At 41.7% G+C, this 21,790-nt stretch overlaps 2 long non-coding RNA genes across 3 annotated transcripts in view; both read left to right on the top strand.

Moving 5' to 3' along the window:
* Positions 1-21,790, top strand: part of LOC116274519 — an 81,491-nt gene that overhangs the window by 49,906 nt on the left and 9,795 nt on the right. The gene's annotated exons all lie outside the window — the stretch shown is intronic.
* Positions 11,460-20,031, top strand: LOC103882983. Its single transcript, XR_645000.4, has 3 exons — positions 11,460-11,801; positions 15,144-16,179; positions 19,499-20,031. It is a non-coding gene; the product is annotated as an uncharacterized LOC103882983 (long non-coding RNA).

Genomic DNA, 21,790 nt, shown 5'->3' with positions numbered 1-21,790 from the left:
ACTAAGCAGAAGTAAAAAATATGCAGCAGATAATTTCAAGATAGTGAAGGCCAGAAAAGAAATACAGAACAGGAAGCCCAGATGCTGTGTGGTTTTTGCATTGGAAAAGATTTCACAAAATGTGCCATTAACACATTGAAGTGACTAATCATTTCTGGCATTAGGAAACCACTTAAGAGTCCACTAATGATTGATTTACATAAGTACAGTAAAAAGTGAAACAGGAAACTTTGACTTAACTTCATCCTGACATATATCAAAAGCATAGTTTTCACTGTTAGATTTGGAGAGATGTGGCTAGATAGCAATTTTCACTATAAAATAATCTTGAACAGTCCATTCAAATGGATAGAGCCTGTTGGTAAGCTGGTTGTTTGAAACTAACACTTTTTTTTTTCTATGGAAAATCATGCCTTTGGAGAGCAGACTGAAGACTGGACGATGGAATCCTTAATGGAAGTAAACTGGAGGGCTGGTAATTGGTAATCGTGCAGGTGATTGGGAGGACAGGGGCCCAGGAGAGGAGCTGCACTGGGTAGAGAGGTTAGATAGAAAGAGAGAGAGTGGAGGGAGCAGAATCAGGGAAGGACAGAGTCCTCTAGTGGGAGGAATGCAGGCTGAAAGGGGCTCCCTTTCCAGAAATGTTACCAGTATTGGGTCTGAGGGTAGGGGAAGGTTCTGCAGCTGAGTGAGAAAAACAAACTGTTTTTTTCACTCACACTTCACTTCTAGCTGCCAAATGAATAGGGGTTATTCTGTGTGGGAATAATTTTCCAGTTCTCTGCAGACACCAACTGGATGTCCAATTCCAGGCTGCACTGATGAATACAGAGCACAAACCCCGTAAGAATGCCTCCTACTTCAGTGCCAGCAGCAAGTCCCAGCTTGTGATCTGTACTCTGAATCAAGGGTTCCCATGACCCCCTTCTCAGGTTCAGTCATTTACTAGAACAGCTCACAGGACTCAGGGAAACACTTATGTTTACTGGTTTATTACAAAGGCTACAGATAAACAGCCAGATGAAGAGATACACAGGGTGAGGTCCGGAATGGTGCAGGGCACGGGAACTTCGGTCCCTGTGGAGCTGGGGTGTGTCGGCTTCTGAGCACATGGACGGATTCTTGTTCACAAACCCAAAAGCTCTTTGAGCCCTGTCCTGTTGGATTTTTATGGAGATTTCACTGTATAGGGTATGATTGATTTAAATCATTGGTCATAGTGATTAACTCAACTTTCAGCCCCTCCCTGAAGGTGAGAGGCTGGTGCTGAAAGTTCTAACCCTCTAATTACCTAGTTGTTTCTCCTAGCAGCTAGTCTCCCTTCAAGGTTCTCCAGGAGGCCCCAGCCATTACTCATCTCCACCTTAGCATACAAAAGATACCCTTCTGAGATTACATTAAGATTATATTATAATATTTCTTATTATAAATCACAATACCTCAATGACCAAATATGTTTGTTATTAGTATGTTGGATAAACAAGTTGGAAACTGCCCTACTTGCCAACCACCGCTGTGCCCACACTCCATTGTGGTATAGACCTCTGAAGCGAGTTTGAATAGCACAGTGGTTATGACTATTGGCTTTGCTGTCAGATGGATGCTGGTTGGAATCCCAATTCCTCCATTTATCTGCTGCGAGACTTTGGGCTAGTTACTAAAACATACTGTGTCTTAGTTTCCTCATCTGTAAAATGGTCATGATAAGGTAACAATAAAAAATATATATAGTCCCTGCCATCAAATATGTATATAACGTGCCACCACCACAGAGTTCCTAAACTTTTGTAATTTCCTGAATGATAGAAGTGCTAGGTACATTATTGTTCTAACATTTAGTCTGTGATCCTGATTCCTGATACAAAGATTCTAATTCCTTGGAATTTTCTGGGTAATGGGAGCTTCTTTTGTTTGAATAAGGCAACTCTTGTTAGACTCCTAGAAGGGGCTGGTCATCAGAAAGATTAAGCTATGATTAGAAGATTGGAATTTTCAGCCCCATTTTGTATCCTCCAAGGAGGAAAGCGGGGCTGGAGATTGAGTTACTAATTGGTCATTCCTGTATAAAAATCCCTCAACTATGAGTTTCACGGAGCATCCGGATCGGGAAGCATACACAGAAGCTGGGAGCATGGCACATTCCAATTCCATGAGGACAGAAGCTCCTGCACCCGGCCCCTTTTGGACCTCACCCTCTGTATTTCTTCATCTGGCTGTTCACCTATATCCCTTATCCTATCTTTTTTAACACAATAAACTGGTAATGGTAAGTTATTGTTCCTCTGCGTTCTGTGCCCCTTCCTAGCAAATGATCAAACCTGAGGAGGGTCTTGGGGGAACTCTGATTAATAGCCAGTCCATCAGAAGTACAGCTGACACCTAGGACTTGTGATTGGCATCTGAAATGGGGGACTGTCTTGTGGGATTAAGTCATTAACTGGTGAGGTCTATGCCAACTCTGGTTAAAATCAGAATTGAATGGAATCGTAGGACATCCAGGTGATGTCCTGCAGGAGAATTGAATATGTGGGGAAAAAACCCACATACCTGGTCACAGAAGTGTGTTGAATGTGAACATACAGAAAAAGTTTATTTTTTCTATACAATAAAAATAATAGGGTTTACCTGACAAAGTTGTTTTGAGAATTCAGTGATATATTGCATGTAAAGCACTCATCACACTGAGCATTTAATGTGTGTTAGATATTGTTATTTGTAATTAATCATTGAGATACCTTAGATGATTCTCATTCTTTTTGAAAAAGATAGTGATAGATCAGAGTTTAGTTAGAGAGGTCAATTAGCTAACATATGTATGAAGTATAAAGAGGACTTAGTTAATGGTTGTAAGAAATTGCATCTACTTCTTATGTTAGTTGGTGGCCCACATCTCTGAATCTTCACAGAAGATCCTACCAATAAAAATTCATATTAGGAGTGTGATTTATAGGAACTTAGGAATTCTAGAGAAAATAAACATAGGAAAAACTTCCATAATAACTTATGATGCAGAAAGAGGTATTTATTATTACAGTGCTTATTTCCTTCAATATGACTGCTGTTTGAAGGAAATAGGAATTGAAAACAAACCCTGCTAGTAATGTAGGGAAGTTGCCTGGATATATTTAGCCAAGGGCCTCGCTCTTCTGACAGCCCCAAATGCTAAAAATATTCACGAGTGTGGTTTTTGCCTTCATTGTGCCGGGTAAATATACGTATACACTGCCCTTTAGGGTTTTTGAAATGCTTTGAAATACCTACAGAATTACAGCTCTTTGGCTCCAACACAGAGTCCTTGGGGCATGGGGGCAAAGCAATCTTGGTTAGTATGTGAAGCTAGCCAAGGGATATGCGTTTGAAGCACATCCCTGTGTGGAGTCTCTGACTTTCATCAGAGACTTGGGGACAGGTTCTGTTCGTGCGTCCATGTTTACTGCAAACTTCATCCCTGTAACACACCCTTAAAGTCCAAGTGTGTGCAGAGCAAAGGACCAACTTCAAAGGAACATGAATCCTTGTACCAGATCGAGTTTGAGAGCTCTCCCATTCATTTCTCTGGGTCTGTCCTGGTTAGTTGTACATCCTCAGTCACTGCATGAGTTCCCAGGAGGACCAAGATGGTGGGGTCACACAAAGAGTAATAAATGGAGAAATTTGGGATATGACTGGGAGATTGGGCCAACAGAATTTACTAATGGAGTGTATGTGACATTTGAGTAAAAGAAAAGATCAAGGATGACTCCAAGATTTTTGACCTGATCAAGCTGAAGTTTTTTCCTAAGATGGCAAACACAGAGTGAGGAGCAAGTTTTGTGAGGGGAAGTGAAGGACTTGGTCGGGCCACTCTTATAGTGTCCTATTGCTCTGTAAAAAGGCCACCCAAACACTGAGTGACTTAAAGCTGCAATTTATTATCTTTCATCTTTCTGTAAGTTGACTAGGCTTAGCTGGGTGATTCTGTTTTTCACTTGCAGTTACAGTGAGACATCTGGGGCTCACTTATATGGCTCTCTGCTGGGAGCTGAGCAAGGGCCATCCATGGCAGTGCCAACATATGTTGCTTGGCCTTCTTACAGAGGGGTGGCTGAGTTCCAAGAGGGAGTGTCCAAAGCGGTTGCATTCCAAGAAAGTCAGGTGGAAGTTCCAAACATTCCTATGGCCTAGCCTAACAAGTGCACAAAGCGACTTCTGCTGTGTTTTATTGGTCAAGCAAGTCACTATGGCCAGACCCTATTCAAAGGAATGAGAGAAAGGCTTCACCACCTGATGCGAGAAGCAGGGAGGGAAAGAGTTGTTGACAACCATCTTTGGACAAACTCTATCACTGATGTTGTAAATTTGAAATACGTCTTGATATTCAAGTCTGGAAATCAAGGAGAGATTGGGTCTGGGAACTGGGCAGGAACTTTTGTAATTGTGGGACCAGCTCAAACTGAGCCTACTTCGTTGATAACAAAGTGTCGAGTTACGTTATAGGTATAACAGAGCCAAAAACCTGCAAGTCATATAACCTGGGCATGTGCTATAGAAAAAGCTTTGACCTCTAACAACACCCAGAACCAATGATTCCTCCCCTCAAGAACCAAGAGGACCAGCCCATGACTGGAACATGAACACTGGAACGCTTTCAGAAGGAGGAGTCCATTGGCCTGGAAGATCTGGGGCCAAAGTCTGCCTCAACATACCTTACCGTAAATGGCCAAATTTGAAGTCCTCCAATCAGACCAAACCAGCATTCCCAAATCCTTTCCCTTGCCCTTCAGGCCCATAAACTTGCTCCAGACCCCAAATCAAGGAGACAGCTTTGAACCCAACCCCTGTCTTTTTGCTGGCAGGTTTTGCAATAAAGCCTTTCTTTTCTCAAAAGCCAGTGCCATAGTTATTGGCCTCTGCACTCAGCAACCCCATTTGCTCCACAGCAAATTCCACCTCAGAGATTTCTGTTTGGAGCATTAGATCTAATGTTGTTAAATTAGAAACAAAATGCCTTCCTGTGTGTGTGTGTTTTTTTTAAGTGATCGAGTTGGAATTATGTTATTCTGTTGGATACGTCTGTGGTAGCTGATAAATGAACTACATATTTTAATCATACATAATATTTATCAATTGCTTAACACAATGCCTCGTGTTAAGCAGCTACTCTAGACAAGTGTTGGTTATTGTTATTAGCTATATATATATGTTTTATATGTTATTAGCTATATATATATGTTTTACATTTCCTCATTCATGTTCTTTCTAAACCAGATAGATGTCCCATGCTGGGGCTCCATGATGCACTAATCTGGCTGTATTCACATTGAGTTAATCGTTCTTGAGGTTGTACATCAGTTCAGATGACCAGAATATTAATGTGTGCACCACTTCTCAACCTGGAGCCTTCTGACATATCCTCAGAGCCCATTAAATCTATAAAAATTTAAAATGTGTTTTCCTATTTATAATACTATTAAAGTAATAAAAATACATTCTAGAATCCCTGCATTAGAGGAGCCTCTGATTACTAGGCCTTTAGTTTAACAAAACGTGACTAGAGTGACTCCATCTTACAGCTCGTAGCTAGGCACTCACAAAGCACCTATAAAGTGAATGCTTATGGTCTGCAAATAGTCACATTGTAAGCTGACTGCTTTTATAATTGCAGAATATTATGGCCACACAGAACATCTCCCACCAGGCCTACAAAATGTCCGGATGTCCTAAGAGTGCAGCTCACTTTACTTAAACATAATGTTAATGGCAGGCTTAGGTTGAAGGATTAATGATCATTGATAGCACCAATAACCCCTGCCTTCAGTGAGCACATCTATGCATTCTAAGTATAATTATAGCTCTATAGTTTCTTATAAGTAGAGACATCAACAAAGGACGGCATGTTCTTCCTCCTGCTTTCTGAGGATGCCATACTCAATAACAGAGTAGTTCCTAATAAACTTGCTTCTTTCACTGTGGTCTGAGATTCACCCTGAATTCTTTTCTATGCAAGATCCAAGAACCCGCTCCTGGCATCTAGATGGGGACCCATTTTTCTGGCAACATCCTGACCACCTCCTTTTACTGAAGTCCCCCATACAGTTTTAGAGGGCATTTGCATTAAACATATGGTCATGTTAATACCAAGGAAACCCACATTCTATTACAATACACATACTGAGGTTTTGTGGTCATTGCACAGAGAAAGGCAGTGGGAGAACGAATGGCTAGGAACAGCTCTACATGAAGCTGTAAAGACTGCAGAGCTGGCTGGAGGTACAAATTCAGTCAGTGGTTTTGTTGTGAAATCCTGTCTTCGTATATACAAATTAGCAATGATCAATTAGCAGTAAATGCTATAGTGAAAAACCATGAATTTTCTTTCGTTAAACAGCATTTTTAAATTTCAATATTGTATTTTGGAGTGGGCTAATTGGCCTTTCAAGATAATGGATCTATTGTTTTAAAAAAGCTTTGTTTTTTAAAAAGAAAAACAATAATTACAGTAACAATAATGGTTCCAGGGCCAGGTGTGGTGGTGATTCACACCTATAATCCCAGCACTTTGGGAGGCTGAGGCGAGAGAATTGCTTGAGCCCAGCAGTTCAAAACCAGCCAGAGCAACAGAGTGAGACTCTGTCTCTATAAAAAATTAAAAATTTAGCCCAGCATGGTTGCATGTCCCTGTGGTCCCAGCTGCTCAGGAGGCTGAGATGGGAGAATCTCTCCAGCCAAGGAGATAGAGACTTCATTGAGCCCTGATTGGCCACTGCACCCAACCTGGGTGAAAGAGAGAGACCGTGTCTCAAAATAATAATAATAATAATAATAATAATAATAATAGTTCCAATGGCTAATAATAATAATAATAATAGTAGTTCCAATGGCCAACATTTGCAACAAGTAAAACTAAATACATCAGTTTATTTTCTACTATTAAACCAAACATCAACAAGTTAGTGGCAGCAAATAACATCAACCATTACTCTGAATTAATATTGATAATTTTCATTTTGTTAGTTTTGTAGTTTAGTTTGTGTTTAATTTATACATTTGATTTACTCTTAGATTTGCATAAGAGCTATGCATGTTCAGCATTTACACTTCATTTATCTTAAAGAAACATAATTAAAATGATTTGTCCACACTAATGATTTATAATATTTTTCCATTTAAAGGGTTACTTCATTACTCATGTTTAAGAAACAGTGCCATAATGAATAACCTCCTATAAACCCAAGAAACATTCTCAACCTCTGGCTAGTAAGAGAGTTTAGAAAACCTACTATGGGGCTCATTTTTTTCCTCCCAAAGATGTTGATAGACTTGGAAAATTCTGGATCTAGTTGGTTTTTGTTGTGGTTGTTTTGCTTTGCAGATATTTAAACAGATGTTTAATGGAGGAATTTGTTCTTTGCACTCCAATGAAACCAATCTACTTTCAATTCTAAGAATGTGCCAAGCTCTTTCCCATCTCAGCACCTTTGTACTTATTGTGTCCTCTGCCTGGTCTAGAGCACTGATATGGTTTGGCTATATGTCCCCACCCAAATCTCATCTTGAATTGTACTCTCATAATTCCCACATGTTGTGGAAGGGAGCCGGTAGGGGATAATTGAATCATGAGGGTGGTTTCCTCCATACTGTTCTCGTGGTAGTGAATAAATCTCACGAGATCTGATGGTTTTATCAGGGCTGTCTGCTTTTATGTCTTCCTCATTCTCTCTGCATGCTGCCATCCATGTAAGATGGCACTTGCTCCTCCTTGCCTTCTACCTTGATTGTGAGGCTTCCCCAGCCATGTGGAATTGTAAGTCCAATTAAACCTCTTTCTTTTGTACATCACCCAGTCTCAGGTATATCTTTATCAGCAGTATGAAAATGGACTAATACAAGCATCTTCCTCTGCTTTTTGCATGGCTGATCCTTTTTAATCCTTAGGTCTCTGCTTCAACATCCTTTCTTCAGATGCCCTTCAGTAACCACCCCTGTCTAAAGGAGGTGGTTTATTCTTATCCCTCATCACCTTCTTTATTTCCCCCCAGACACTCGCAGGATCTCTTATTCTTTAAAATGTTCATTTTACTGATTCATTGCTTGTTTTCCTCATCAGGCTTTTCCTCATGGTTTGATGAGGAGTTGGGGGAGAAATAATGGTTCCTTAAGGCCCTGTTCTACTAGACAGTAGGCCAGATCATCAGCACCTTAGTCAGGATAAGATCTATGTAAGTTGATACTCAATTAATAGACTCAGTGATCAAAAGAGTGACCTATTTTTACACCTCAGATTTTTATCCATTCATTTTTAAATTCTGTTGAGTTATATAGTGAATAACTACCATTTTTATTAATTCTAATACGCATATTTCCTTCATCATTTAGTATCCCTGAAATTGATCTTAACAATTGATATCATGTCCCTTTTTTGGTGGCTTTCTTTTAAAACAATGCATAAAACAATGTGCATCTTACACACAGTGTGGATGGCATTTGGGAGTCCACCAAATAAGATAACTCTATTTCTTTAAGGCAATTGGCTAATATTAATTTGTCCAGTGAAGGAACTTAGAAACACCTTGCCAGGAGTCAGCCACTGTAGTGCTTTTCTGCAAAAAATGGCCACCAACAAACCCTGTGTACCATGCAGCTCTTTCAGCCAAGAAGCGGAGTCTTTCTTCTCTGCATGATTCTAGGTTGATCCTGAGATTTACTTTGGTCAGGTCAGTAGAATGTGGGAGAAGTGACACTGATTCCTGATCCTTGAGAGCATTTCCAGTTCCTTTGGTGAGCCAGCTACCTCAGTGTAAATATGACTGCTGAATGATGAGAGACCACAGAGAGAGAGTGAGAGCAAGAGTGAAGGGTGGGGTGAGGGAGTGGGGGTGGGGGGAAGATAAAGAGAGAGAGAGAGAGAGAAAAGAGAGAGGCCCTTGGAGGAGAAGTGAGCTACCCCCACCATCAGCCAGCACCAATGCCTAAACCCGTGAGTGAGGTCATCTTAGATCTTTGAGCCCCAGGCAACACCATGTGGGGCAGAGGTGAACCATCCCTATTGAACCCTGTCTGAATTCCTGACCCACGGAATCAAGAACAATAAAATGGTTTTTGTTTTCAGCCACTAAATTTGAGGGTAGTTTGTTACACAGCAATAAATAACTAAGACATCAACAGAGTCAGAAGTTAAGTCCTACTAACTGTTCTCTTGGTTTTCTCCAATTTGGAACAAGCTCTCTCCCTCAAATAAAGAAATAAACTTTAATGATGTGAGCCTTAGTAAAAGTGCCAACGTTTCTCCCAGATCAGATTTCCTGGCACTAACAAAACAATCGTGAAATGCTATAAGACGTCACAGTTCAAAACCAGATTCCACTGGGGGATTATCACTTCCTCAAATCACCTTCCTACTTGCAATTATTTCTGTTCAATGTGATGGTGCCTCATTGAGTATCCGGGGCTCCTAAAAGATATTTTCCTGCATAACTTCATGTAAAACCATATAATCACCATGAAGGCATATCTAAAAGTGTCCACTGTTTCTAAATAACTTGATTGCCTAGCCATGGCAATTCAATAAGAGAGCAACCTTTGAATAACAAATGTTGGCTCAAGACCATTGTTAGTAGAATGATCTGGATCTGATAAGCATCAGAACTACTACGGCACAGGAGTGCCCCCCAAAGCAACACTCTGGAGAAGTACTGAAGACATCTCCCCTGAGAGTTGCCACTTAGAATAGCCAGCCTGCTGACCAAGCAGGATATCCTCAGTGTATGTGGTAGTTTCTCAATCGGAAGTATGAAAATCAGGAACATTGCGAAAGGGAGGGCAAGAGCTCTGAACAATTAATATCCGGTGAAGTGTGAGAGGGACACTTGAGCTCCTTACTTTGCAGTAACAACCTTGGAATGGAAAGCTATTTTGGTAGCCAACTGTGGAAAGTGAACATTAACCAAATAAAACCATGGGGTCATAAAGCTAGGAATGTGCAGGAATTCATGAGTCTGATTTTCCTCAGCATATTTGCTCTTTCAGAAGAAATTTTCCTCTATTGCTCCATGAAATATGAGTGTGTGTTTACATTTTTAAATAAACCACATTATATCATTAGGTCCTATTATTCCTAATCCACAGCTCAATCCATGAATGCAATCCAGTAACTATAAAACTGTAACATTTCTTTAAAAGTAAACACAGTACCTTTTCCTCCGTGTTTGCCCAATCTTTTTTATGGGACACTAAAATTGAGAACGGAATATCTTCTTTCACCTTTGACTGACACATGAGGCCTTCTCTGGAGATAAGCTGGGGTTATAAAACCTTCCATGAGTGAGAGGCCGAATCCATCAGTCATCTCAGAAAACCTCACAGCCAGTTCTACTCCATATGAAATCTGGGCATCAATCTACTGATGGATGCAATGAAGACGCAGATCAACACTATTCTTACTGTGATTCAGTGGAGTGTCATACTCAGCATTGGATGGCTGCATAACATCCAGGAGAGACATAAACGTAAGAAGAAAACTTAGGAATGGAATCATTATCAAGAAAAAACAAACACAAAGGAAAGGTGAGTGTGTATTGGAAAAGTTCAGCCTGACGGATACTGCCCTAGATTCAGTGATTTGCCAGGAGGCAGAAAGAAATGTATCCTTTCCTATCAAGTGTTAAAAGCACAATACCATTTTGTCATTGTTGCAAAAACACATTGACACTCAGCAAGAAACCCCTTCCTGAAGTTCCTGGGCTTTTCCCTGGACCCTTCAGCAGCCCTGGAGGAAACAATGCCAGATATTATAGGCTATGCTTTACAAATTCTCAGTTGAAGCTTGGAAATCACTATTAGTTTTTCTTCAAATAAGTCTAGAAAAAGTAGGACAGGTTTCTTTCAAGCAAAGAAAGTAGGGAAATTGCCGGGCGCGGTGGCTCAAGCCTGTAATCCCAGCACTTTGGGAGGCCGAGACGGGTGGATCACAAGGTCAGGAGATCGAGACCATCCTGGCTAACACGGTGAAACCCCATCTCTACTAAAAAATACAAAAAACTAGCCGGGCGATGTGGCGGACGCCTGTGGTCCCAGCTACTCGGGAGGCTAAGGCAGGAGAATGGCGTGAACCCGGGAGGCGGAGCTTGCAGTGAGCTGAGATCCGGCCACTGCACTCCAGCCTGGGTGACAGAGCGAGACTCCGTCTCAAAAAAAAAAAAAAGAAAGTAGGGAAATTCACACCAAATCAAAGACCCCGAGTTGAGTTTTCTGGGGCATGACCCTTCGTCTTTTTTTTTTTTGATGGAATCTTGCTCTGTCTCCCAGGCTGCAGTGCAGTGGCATGATCTCGGCTCACTGCAACCTCCATCTCCTGGGTTCAAGTGATTCTCCTGCCTCAGCTTCCCCAGTAGCTGGGATTACAGGCCCTGCCACCATGCCTGGTTAATTTTTTGTAATTTTAGTAGAGATCGGGTTTCACCATGTTGGCCAGGCTGGTCTCAAACTTCTGACCTCAGGTGATCCACCTGCCTCGGCCTCCCAAAGTGCTGGGATTACAAGCATGAGCCACCCCACCTGGCCAACCCTCCTGTCTTGACAGGAATAGGTTAAGGTAGCTTTGGGGGTAGGAGTGAGAGGTGTCCTTGTGATTTCTCAATAGTACCCAACATTTCTCCTCATAGTACCTGAGTGTTTTCCCTTCTCTTTGTGACACTCCACTGAAGGACCACCAATGAAGCCTACTACTAAAGATGCAAATATCCCTGGAAAAGGAGATGGAGTGACAGGAACACTGATCTTACACCAGGGCTGAGCACAGAGCACAGAGGCGAAGCAGGACCCAGGTAATGTGTATTGCAAGTTTGAAGGTTGAGCTTCTGTAGAACAGTGATCTTGCTGGAACACTCAGGTGAGGAATGAGAGTGGATAGCGAGGCTGAGAACGACAGCTGAGATGGGGGGGTGGGGAGTGTCGTCAGGGGAATCATAGACCTGAGTGAGACAGGACAAGCACAGGGAAAAGCAGCAGGTGCTCAAGGAGAGGACCTTTATAGGACGCAAAATGTGCCCAAGGTTGGTGGAAGGGGAGCTTACGAAGGTGAATGCAGTGAATCTCTACCTGCAGGAGGAGACAAAGCGGTGCTTCTCTGTTGCCAGGGTCTGAGATTAGGCTGGAACCATTGGCCAGAAACTTAGTTTCATGCAGGCTTCTTCAGCCTTTCTGGCATCTGCAGACTAGTTGCACCAAACTTGGTCACCCTATTCACTGTCTTAAGTAGTACGTCATATCCTGCAAACCACTAGATTATAAACACAATTTGTGGTCTGCTTTCAGGGTGAGACCGTCGATATCTCAGGTAAGATTTTTGAGGGTCAGTCTTATGGCTACAGCCAGAGCTTTGTCAGAGTCAAGCCCTCTGGGTTAGTTTAGGGAGCCACAGTTTGGTACTCAGAGTTGGGCTTGAAACAGTTGAGCAACAAGTCACTTTTCTTTATCTTCCTATGCATTTTCAGCAGTCATCATGATTCACATGACATAGTTCCTCGAAAGACCAAGAAAAAGTCACACAATACTTCCTATTTCCTATGGTGCAGGGATACATATTTTCTTTCTTTTTTTTTTTTCTTGTTGAAAAAGGCTGTCGCTGTGTCAACCAAGCTGGAATGCAGTGGTGCAATTACAACTCACTTCAGCCTTGACCTCCTGGGCTCAAGAGATCCTCCCACCTCGGCCTCCTGAGTAGCTGGGACTACAGACACATGCCACCACACTTGACTAATTTATTTACTGTAGAGATGAGGCGGGGGAGAGGTCTCACTATGTTGCCCAGGCTGGTCTTGAACTCCTGGGCTCAAGCAGTCTGCTTGTCACGGCCTCCTAAAGTGCTGGGATTACTCGCGTGAGCCACTGTGCTCCAGCCTTCATATTATTTATAACTACAGTACATAGTTAAGAATGTCTGGGACTTCGGAGTTGGAAGCATTAAGAAATATTTCTGTGATTAAATATAGATACTGGGCAATAGTGTCTGTTTCTAATTTATTTTTTAAACTATTACTTTCACTGCAAACAAACTAAAAGATAGTGACTTTTAGGCCTCGTGCAGTGGCTCATGCTCACAATTCCAGCACTTTGGGAGGCTGAGGCAGGCAGATCACTTGAGGCCAGGAGTTCAAGACCAGCCTGGCCAACATGGCAAAACCCTGTCTCTACTCAAAATACAAATATTAGCCACGTGTTGTGGTGCGTGCCTGTAGTCCCAGCTACTCGGATGGCTGACGCACAAGAATCGCTTGAACTCGGGAGGCAGAGGTTGCAGTGAGCCAAGGTCATGGCACTGCACTTTAACCTGGACTACAGAGTAAGTCTCTGTCTCAAAAAAAAAAAAAAATAGTGACTGTTATAATAAAACCGACTTCTTAAACGTGAAGGTAGAAAGAGTTAAGACTTTGCATGTATGTATATGACACTAATCCGTATCTAAAATTTCATATTATGGATTAAAATTCGGAAATGTGGGTTTCCATTTAATGGTGTAGTTAGAAAGAGAAATCCAATCAGGATATAATAAGATTATAAAACCACTATTAGTCCAACAATTCTCAAAATGTGCCCAGGGGACCCCTGGGGGTCCCTAGGTTCTTTTTGTGAGATCGCAAATCCTGCCTTTTCCAACTATATATCTGTCTAAGACTTGACTTTACTGTGTAAGACTGGATTTTCTTTTTATACTTCAGTCAAAACAACATAAGTAACAGAAATAGATATGAGATTTTAGCCATCTTCTCTGAGACCAGACATTAAATAAATTTCTAAAAATATAACACAATGCCAATCTTATCATTACATTTTGTGGGGTTTGGGGGAAATATAGTTACTTTTCATGAAAAACATTATTAATGTTAAAAAATCATTTGTTATAGTTATTTTAAATGAATGAACACATATTGCAGCCATTTCTTACTTTTAATTTCTAATATAATAAATATTAATACACATAAATCACACATACAAAAGCTCTTTAAGGTCCTCACGAAGTAAATTTTAAGAGGGTAAAGGGGTCCTGATATTGAGATGTTTCAAAACTCCTGTGTGAATCCTGGTTCATTTTCCTCAAGTTAATTCTTTGGACTTAGTACCCATCCAAATCCCATTTCTTTAGCTTGAGTTTGTTACCAACTCTACCCTCTTCATTTTCCCTCCCAACAGTATGCTTATGTGCAAGGGTAATGTAAAAATATTTAGCACATTATGGCATAGAAACCCACCAGTGCAAACATTTGCACAACCGTAAGCAAAGATTCTGACTGAAAGCAAAAGGTTCAGTCCCCCTGTCTCTGAACTTCTAGGTCTTTCCACTTGTAAATTCCATCTGCCTGTGGATATATGAGAATTCCCTCTCTCATCCAAAAGACTCCGGCTTACAGGTGAATCCTGGGGGGCTGGACATAGTACCTAGCACACTGGAGGGACTCAGCTGGAATCTGTGCATGAGTCCATATTTATCTGTCCTGAGTGCAAACTCTGCCTCACTTAGTAGTGTCCCTCACACCAGTGCGGAGGAACACGACACAGGGTTCCGTTATGGCGATGAGACTGAGAACAGTTACCAGCCACTTTCATCACCAACCTAGATTGCCCCAAGGATATGGAGCTTCAAATGGTCTAATATTGTGCAATATCTTAAACACCTGGATGAGATTTGTTTAGGCTTAAGGAATGGGTGAAATGCCTCAGAGATCTATGTTAACCAAACCAGTTAAATCACCCAGTTAAGACGTAGTTAGGACATTGCTTAGCATTCACCAGAATGAGTTTGACACCAGAAATGCATGGAATGTATTGAGATGCCGTATTTTGGTGAAATGAGATTATGAGAACTGGGAAAACCAGATTCAGGGGATTTCCGAAGGCCTGAGGCAAGTCTATGACCACCCGCTCTGCACACTTTGAACTCTCCCCAAGTGAGCGTGTGATTCCGTGGGCACTCATTCCTTCCTTCTTAATGTTATGGAATGAATTGTGCACCCACCCACCCTGAATTCAGATATTGAGGTCCTAGCCCTCAGTACCCAGAATGTGATCTTATTTGGAGGTAGGGTCTTTACAGAGGTAATCAAGTTAAAGTGAAGGGAGGGGGGGGTGGGCGCTAACCCAATAGGACTGATTTCCTTATTTTAAAATAGGGAAATTTGGACCCAGAGATACATTCAGAGAGAAGACGATGTGAAGGCACAGGAAGGATGCGCTGTGAACATCAAGACCAATGCCTGCAAGCCTAAGAGAGAGGTCTAGAACAGAGCCTTCCCTCGCAGCCCTCAGATCGAACTAACCCTGCAAGTACCTTGATTTTGGACTTCTGGCTTCCAGAATTTAGCAACAGTAACTTTCTGTTGAAGCCATCCAGTCTTGAAGCCACCCAGTCTGTGGTGCTGGGTTACCGTGGCCCTAGCAAATTTGCCTGTGGCTTTCCAAATCACAGCCCCGTTTTGTCATAGGGGAAGAATTCTAAGAAGTTCTTTATTTGGCCAAGTGAGGGATACAATAATGAGCATTTCCCTCGTCACAGTTCTGACAACTGCCTCAGTCACACACGGCTTAGGAGATTGGCCACTTCCTCTGCCTTCAACTTGCAGGGGGCTTCAATAATAAATGTGTAGAAGCATTTGGTCTTCTCAATGCTGGGAATCCAGGAAGTATGGCCTGGCATACATGGAAGCCAGTCCCCTAATGACCTCATTGACACAGACCTCATTTGGGGATCTCCTTCTCAGGTACTTCCCCCTTGGCTCCTGAGGCCAGAACCCGACCCTGCTGTGTCTCTCTTCCATGCATCTTTTGCCATCTCTCTCTGCTGTCTGGAATCTGCAACAACATGAGGGTGCTCAGGACTTTGATGTTGCTACTGACCTCAGCATGCCCCAGTCCAAACCTACCCTTTTCCTCCTGGGCCCACATCCGCTTCTGCTCCCCACTTCCCCAATGTCTTCGTTCTTTTCATCACATGCTGACCAAAGAGTCATCTTTAGGCACTCTCTGTGTCCCTTCTGCTACATCCACTCTGTTGCCACAACTCCTGAATTCTTCCTTCTGATTTCTTCTCACTCTTCCTTTCCACCGTGGGTCAATCCACTGGGGCCCCATGTCAGGACACCGGATGACACTGTTTGGACACCTGGAAGGATCGGGTAAAGGATACAGAGAAGTCTAAGGAGGGATAGGGTGAGTCCGGGATGAACTGTGGATTAGGCACCAGGTAAAGCTAATTGGGGGGTGAGTGAGGAATGGGGTGAGGGTATCTATTGCATATATTTTACGGTAATAAAAGGAAGTTGAAAGGTCAGTTGCTTGTTTTTGGGAATTAAAAATGAGCAGGAATGTCAAAATGTGAGCAACTTTGCACAGAATGGCAATATCACAGTGTCATAGATCATCGCGGAAGCCTTCTCCTTGTTGCCTGCATTTCCTTCCTCTAATATTGTACACACTACCACCATATTTAAATATGCAATTCTGGTTAAATGCACCATTTCATTTATTCATATAGTCAACAAACATTTGCTGAGCATGCTTCTCCTTATTGAAATTTAGTAGAAAATGAGACTGAGTGAATCCCTGTTATTTTCCTACCATTCCCTCCAACAGCTCCCGCTCCAAATCATTCTTTTAGGCTCACTCTTAGTCTTAGTCACCACGTATGTGCGTGTGTGTGTGTGTGTGTGCGTGTGTGTGTGGTGTGAACATATGGTAAATACATAACTAGGGCCCCAGATATAGATTTGTAACTCATTTATTACAATTGAAATGAAGATAGTAAAGGGTAGAGATGCCCAATGGTTATTGTGGTGATGAGCACTCTACGAATAGCATTATTCCCCTTTGATGGCATTCTCATTCATAGGATGAAATGGAGAAAACATGAGAACATTTCCAAAAATGTAGGAATTATCCCCTCTGACATGTCATGCATTTGTTTTCATTTTTCAAATTTTAAGCTTGAGAACTTTTAAGCTGGCTTTTTAAAGTTTATGCAAAGAGAACAAACTTAGTTGCTTGGTTTGCTGCTCTTCTAATTCCTTAGATCTGTAATATAAAGCAGCATCCCATTTTTAATTTTGAAAGGCAAAGAGCTATGCCATTGCCCCCATCCTTCTCCCAATTCCCCTTGTTTGATACTCCCCAGCACCAGAGATGCAGGCTGTTCTAATTTCCTCTCATCCAAGTGCAGGGAAACTTTCTCTCAAGTTTTCTCTCTCAACTAATAACCATAAGTTTTTGGAGAAGTCAATCAGTTCAAAATATATGACATTTTAGGCCAGATGTGGTGGTTCATACCTGTAGTCCCAGCACTTTGGGAGGCTGAGGTGGGCAGATCACTTGAGGCCAGGAGTTTGAGAACAGGCTGGCCAAGATGGCGAAACCCTGTCTCTACTAAAAAATACAAAAATTAGCCAGACGTGGTGGTGGGTGCCTGTAATCCCAGCTGCTCAGGAGACTGAGGCATGAGAGTCGCTTGGACCTGAGGGGGCAGAGGTTGCAGTGAGCTGAGATCATACCACTGGACTCAAGTCTGGGTGACAGAGCAATATTCTGTCTCAAAAAAAAAAAAAAAGACATCAAAAAAGATTAATCATACAGCCCTCATAGAATGGTCAGAGATAAGTTATAAACTGCTGGGTATTTTCTGGATTTAAACCAACTAAGGCAAAAGTTTGGTTTATATTGAGCAAGCATAAAGATGAATATAATCTGTGACTGAATGCTCGATTCATCACGCTCCGAGTCTCCTTTCCAAGACACCATCAGCTGCGTAAACTTGGAGAGGGTCCAAGGGAGGAAGTTGGGGGCGAGGAAACCAGTGGAAAATGCCCAGTTTCATTTTAAAGTCTGCTGAAGGGGTACGACTTGTCTGAACTTCTTTGAAAGGTTTTGGAGAAATACCTTGCACATGACAATTAGAGAAGTTCTGGTTATAGTAGCAGGAACTTACTTAGATTGTCCCTGGATCATGGGTAAGAGGGCACAAGAAAGAGAAGCCTCTGGTTAAGATATTTAGAAAGATGGGGTAGAAAGATGGGCCCCTGGGTAGTTGGCTATTGTCCCATAAATCAGGGCCCCTCACCTTCTGGTCAAGCCCTGCAGCCTGATGGGCAGAGGGGCATGTGTCAGCCGTACTTGACACATGGTTTTAAAGCCAACACTTATTGAATGAGCAGTTAGCAGGTACCAGGCCTAGAACTGTGCACTTTGCAAGCATTATCTGGTTTAGCCCTCTTAGGATCCAGAGACTCATCTTAGCCCCATTTGATAGAGGAGAACACAGAAACCTAGAAAAGTTAAAAATTGTTCCCAAAGTCACAACTTGGTCTCCCCATCTCCCAGAGTTTCTTAGGCACCACCCCCACTCCTTCAATGCTATCACTGATTTTGGGTTTTTTATGTTCCTCCAAGGCTTTCTGTACTGTAGAAGATAAATGCAGAAACTTTCCCGTGTGCCATTGATTCAAAATTCAGCATGCATTTTTAAAGAATTATTAGGGACTAGGTTTGTACTAAACAGAGAAGAAGACATACAGCCCCTGCATTGAAATCGCTCATCCTTATTTATTTATTTATTTATTTATTTATTTATTTATTTATTTATTCATCCATCCAGCAAACTTTTCCTGAGCACTTTCTATCCCAGGTACTGTACTAGGTGCTGGGAATAAAAATCCAAATCAGATACTGTGTTTAGCATTAATATTAATTAATGTTAATAGTAATGATAATAACAATACTACTAATAATAGTTAACACTTACTGAGTGCTTACTGTATGCCCTCCACTGTTTTAAGCACTTTGTACTATCAACTCAATCAATCTTCACCACAAGCCTGTGAGCTGGGTACTATTATCACAATCTTGATTTTACAGATGAAGAAACTGAGGCACAGAGAGATTAAGAGATTTGTGATGGGCCAGGAGCAGTGGCTCATGCCTGTAATCTCAGTACTTTGGGAGGTCAAGGCGGGTGGATGGCTTGAGCTCTGGAGTTCAAGACCAGCTGGGGAAACATGGCAAGACCCTGTTTCTATCACAAACAAAAACAAAAACAATTTATTAGGTGTGGTGGCATACCTGTAGTCCCAAGTCCTTGGGGAGCTGAGATGGGAGGATACCTGAGCTGGGGAAGGTCAATCCTGCAGTGAGCTGTGATCACACCACTGTACTTCAGTCTGGGCAACAGAATGAGACTCTGTCTCAAAAAAAGTTTCAAGCCATCCGTTTGAATACTGTATGCACACCAGTGTGGGAAGTAGATGCAACAACAACAAAACATTTGCAAGGCAGTGAAATTGGAGAGAATTGAGGTCAGTCCATAGCCATGAGGGCCAAGGAGAATCAGCGACCAAATATGCCCATCTCCAGGGTTCTGGTAGGGTCTCTTGTCCCCAAAGTGGGCGTGTGGCTCTTGGCAAGCTAGGTTAGGAGAGTTGGCTGAGTGTGATGAGCTGGATATTCAAGCTGGCAGAAATGAATTTCTTATACCTTTTTTCAGCTTCATTTCAGATATATGGGGCTGTTTCTACAACAATAGAACTCATGGACACATGGACAAGATGGCTTTGGTTGTGTTTGAAAAAAGGGTCAGCAGCAAAGGGACCAAGAACATATATTGCTGAAAGACAATCTCTTAAATAAATGGTGCTGGAAAAACTGATATCTACATGCAGAAGAATGAAACTAGACCCCTATCTCTCACCATATACACACATCAAATCAAAGTGGATTAAAGACTTAAAGTGAGGACCTGAAACTATGAAACTACTAGAAGAAAACATTGGGAAAACTCTCCAGGACATTGGTCTGGGCACAGATTTCTTGAATAAGACTCAAATGCACAGGCAACTAAAGCAAGAAATGGACAAATGGATTATAGCAAGCTAAAAAGCTTCTACAAAGCAAGGGAAACAATCAATGAAGTCAAGAGATAACATTCAGAACATAAGAAAATATTTGCAAACTATTCATTTGACAAGGGATTAATAACTAAAATATCTAAGGAGTTCAAACAACTCAATAACAACAAAAAAAAATCCAATTTACAAATAGGCAAAAGATCTGAATAGACATATGTCAAAGGAAGACATGCAAATGGCCAACAGGTATGTGGAAAATTCCTTAACATCACTAATCAAGGAAATGCAAATCAAAACCACAATGAGGTATCATCTTACACCAATTAAAATAGCTGTTATCAAAAAGACAGAAAATAACAGATGCTGGTGAAGATGAAGAGAAAAGGAACCCTTGTCCACTGTTGGTGGGAATGGAAATTAGTACAAGCACTATGGAGAACAGTATGGAGATTTCTCAAAAAACTAAAAACAGAGTTACTATATGATCTAGGCATCCCATTGCTGGGTATATATCCAAAAGAAGGGAAGTAAGTATATCAAAGAGATATTTGCATTCCCATGTTTATTGCAGCACTATTCACAATAGCCAAGATATGGAATCAACCTACATGTTCATCAATGGATGAATAGGCAAAGAAAATGGGGCAGATATACACAATGGAATATTATTCAGCCATAAAAAATGAAATCCTGTCATCTGCGGCAATATAAATGGAATTGGAGGACACTGTTAAGTGAAATAAACCAGGCACAGTTAGACAAATATCACATTATCACTCATACTGTGGGAGCTAAAAATCTTGATCTCATGGAGGTAGAGAGTAGAATGATGGTTATCAGGGGCTGGGAATGGTAGCGGGGAGTGGAGATAAGGAGAGATTAGTTAATGGGTACAAAAATATAGCTGGATGGAAGGAATAAGACCTGGTGTTTGGTGGCACAATAGGATGACTATAGTTAACAATAATTTATTGTATATTTCAAAATAATGAGAAGAGTGGCATTGGAATGCTCCTAAGACAAGCAAATGAGAAATGCTTGAGGTGCTGGATACCTCAGCCACCATGATCTGATCATTATACATTGCATGCTTGTATGAAAGTATCACATGTACCTCGGAAATCTGTACAACTATTTTGTATTCATGAAAATAAAAATTAAATTACATTAAAAAAAAAAAAAAAAAAGGTCAGCGGGCTGCTAGTGGCCTCCACCAGCAGGAATCCTGGGATGGTGTTTCCCTTATTAAGATTCCACAGGGACAGGCACACCCCGAGTGAAAGCCACATCTGTGCCTTACTCAGGGTCCAGGTGTCAGTCAGATGAAACAGCAAGGTGTTTGTGTAGTATTCATTCATTCATCAGTAAATATTTATCAAGTGCCTACTGTGTGCCTAGAAACTGTTCTAGTCCTTTGGGATACATAGTGAACAAAATGGAAAAAAAATCCTTTCTTTCATGGAGTTTGCATTCTTGTGGATGAGACAGGCAATAAATAATAACTATTATAAATAAGTAAATTGCCAAGTACATTAGAAGGTGATAACCTTCTATATAGAGTTATAAGTTCATATAGAAGGCAAGAAATTGAGAGTACAAGCTTGGGGATCTAGGGCTTGCACACTCTAGGGTCTGGTTCCTGGAGGTGACCAGGCAGGGCTCACCGGGCAGGTGATATTTGACCAAAGTCCTGAGGAGGTGGGAATAGCCGGCGCCAAGGTCCTAAGGTGAAGGGAGGTGCCTGGTGTGTCTGGGGAACAGCCAGGGGGCCAGTGTGGCTGGGGCAGTTAGAAGGAGGAGAAGAGTAGGAGGTGAGGTCAGAGGGAAAGTGCCTGGTAGTGCTTTCTAGACCATTGTGGAGACTTTGGCTTTTACTTTGAGTGAAATGAGGAGAGCAATGGTAATGGAGGGATTGAGAAAGAGTTTGGTTC

This window comes from Papio anubis, chromosome 4 (genome assembly GCF_008728515.1).
Source record: "Papio anubis isolate 15944 chromosome 4, Panubis1.0, whole genome shotgun sequence".
Taxonomy (NCBI): domain Eukaryota; kingdom Metazoa; phylum Chordata; class Mammalia; order Primates; family Cercopithecidae; genus Papio; species Papio anubis.
The sequence above is the reverse complement of the archived record's forward strand: the minus strand, read 5'-3'. Positions and strand labels throughout refer to the sequence as shown.